The sequence below is a fragment of the Octopus bimaculoides genome, chromosome 5 (genome assembly GCF_001194135.2).
Source record: "Octopus bimaculoides isolate UCB-OBI-ISO-001 chromosome 5, ASM119413v2, whole genome shotgun sequence".
NCBI classification, from domain to species: domain Eukaryota; kingdom Metazoa; phylum Mollusca; class Cephalopoda; order Octopoda; family Octopodidae; genus Octopus; species Octopus bimaculoides.
The window spans coordinates 120712620-120715546 of record NC_068985.1 but is presented as its reverse complement, the minus strand read 5'-3'; positions in this window follow the sequence as shown (position 1 = coordinate 120715546).

Genomic DNA, 2927 nt, shown 5'->3' with positions numbered 1-2927 from the left:
TATATATATATATATATATATATATTAAAAAGCCTTTGTGAAAATACTTGATACAGTTTCACTTAGTATAAAAGAGATTTCTTTAAAGACTATTTTAAAAGTGATTTGTAAATTCTTCATCAGAACGTCACTAAACTTTTTGGAAGAATTTCTTTCTAGTGTGTATGAGCGCTTTCGATTATCTTTTCAAACACACGTGTTTTGGGATAAAGCATACATACATACATACATACATACATACACACACACACATATGTATATAGGTGCAGCCACCAGCTGTCACTCGCAAGCGAGTATATCCTGGTGAGAGGTCCTGTGCTTTCGTTAGATGTATTAAGTACATGTGTTGTCGGAAGCAGACATATATCGCCCCCAATCTTTCATCCTTGACCCAGCAGCACATCCGGATTGTGACAGCTTGTGCGAGTCGGTGAGAGAGAGACAGACAGAGAAAGAGAGAGAGAGAGAGAGACAGAGAAAGAGAGAGAGAGAGAGTAAGAGGAAGAGATAGAGAGAGAGAGAGAGAGAGAGAGAGAGAGAGAGAGAGAGAGATGCACCAGCAGCACTTCGGCTTGTACACATTACAGCTGAGTAGACCTAAGCGACATCAAATCAACTTTGTTATTCAAGGACAACAGACTGACCGCTTCAGGAGTGTAAATCTAAGGCTATGAATGTAGACACATTCAAAAATACGCAAAAATACATGATCGGTGCTGGTTAAAAATGTTTTGTCCTATTTAGTTACGTCCATTTACATAGTAGGTTTCTATACCAACGGACCTTCTTGAAGCCATTGCACCTTATGTTGCAAATGTTACTATTACTGTTGCTGTTGCTACAGATGTTATTACTAGTGGGGCTGTGGAAACTCCATTCATGTTTTGCAAATACTCGACTGTCTTGCATACATTTAATGTTTTAGGATACTTGAAATATTTTGAAACAAGCGAAGCAGCTGCTTGCAATATATACCAGGTGCAATATATACCAGGTGCAATATATACCAGGTGCAAATTGCATCGATAACCAGCTGGAGGAGGCTCTTCCGGGGAGTTAAAAACGGTAGTAACGTCGAACAACCATATAGAAGCGGAGATAAACATTGCTTCTTAAATATTTTAGCCATATCTTTTAATTCCGTTCCATATCTTTTATCTTTTACTTGTATCAGTCATACTGATACTGCGGCCATGCTGGGGCACCGCCCTGAAGGGTTTTAGCAGAAGAAATCGACACCAGGACTTATTAACCTTTTTGTTTCGTGCTGTACTTATTCTATCGGTCTATTTTGCCGAACCGCTAAGTTACGGGGCGTAAACACACCAACATCGGTTGTCAAGCAGTAGTGGGGGACAAATACAGCCACAAAGACACACACAGAGATATGCACAATATATATACATATACGACGGGCTTCTCTCAGTTTCCGTCTACCAAATCCACTCACAAGGCTTTGGTCGGCCCGGCAATATAGTGGAAGGTACCACGCAGTGTGGCGGAACACGGAACCATGTGGTTGCGAAGCAAGCTTCTTACCACATAGCCACTCCTGCGCCTAGTTTAAAGTTGTTAGAAGCTTAATACACCAACTTGTTGCATTATCTTAAAAGTGCGCAAAATATACTAAGCTAGGTACAAGTAGCATTGTATGGTTACGAATTTCTCTTCACGACCTCATGTTTTTGTTTTTGCTTTAGGCACTGTGGACAAGTATCTCCTATAATAGAACTGAACTTACCGACTCCTTATGACAGAATTTGGTAATTGATGAAAATTAAGCGGAAGCGTATGCGTGTTTGTGTTTGTCTCTCTCCGTTCGACAAAAGGGTATGGATTGTTTACGTCTGCATAACCTAGCAGTTCGGCCATCAGTACCCGATTTAGTAAATACTAGGTTGAAAATACTGGAGTTCATTTGTTCGATTAAACTTCTGCATGGCCTTAATCTAAGTGTCTGGAACTAATAAAAGAATAAATAACAAATAGCAATTCTTTATTATATCTTCGATTTTCTTTTATAACTGATGCTTGTTAATTGTGAAACACTCGATCATATACGTCTCACCCCCCCCCCCCACATCCTTACAAACACTGACACACCCATGTGGGGCTGTAGAATATAGATAAGTAACTAGTAAGATCTGTGGAAATACTTCATTATATAAATATTTATATACCTATTGTGGTGTAATTTATAAATCTTCATAACATTGCTTCACTATATTAAACACTTTGCCGGATTTCCTTCTATGGTTAAGCTTTTTTAAAGCAAAACACTCGAAAACATGGTGGGCCAAACCGGAAACCATTAGAAATAGTTGTTATTATTGTTGTTGTTGTTATTCATTTTTGTTGTTCTTTGTCTTCTCACATTTCCTTCAGACTTATGACCAAAGGTATTCCAAACATGGTTATTCCATCTTTTGTTCAGACTTAACATACTTCTAGAACACATTATGTGATGCAATATTTGATCGTTAAGACAGTTACGGTGTAATTTAAAGAGATATTTGACTGCTATTTCTGGCAGACTAAACGATGTCATTGAGGTTGTTGCTGTCGTTTAACCCCATGTCGCGCTCAAGGAGTAGAACTATGATCAAAGGACAAGGCGTGGCTGTATGGTAAGACGCTTGCTTCCCAATCACATAGACCCGGGTTCAGTCCCGCAGCGTGACACCTTGGGCAAGCGTCTTTTCCTTTCAGTTTCCGCCTACCAAATCCACTCCCAAGACTTTGGTCAGCCCGAGGCTCTAGAAAAAGGCACCTGCCCAAGGTGCCACGCAGCGGGACTAAACTCGGGTCCATGTGATTAGGAAGCAAGCGTCTTTCCACACAGCCACGCCTTGTCTTTTGATCATAGTTCTACTCCGTGAGTGCGACATGGGGTTAAACGACAGCAACAACAACCTCAATGACATCGT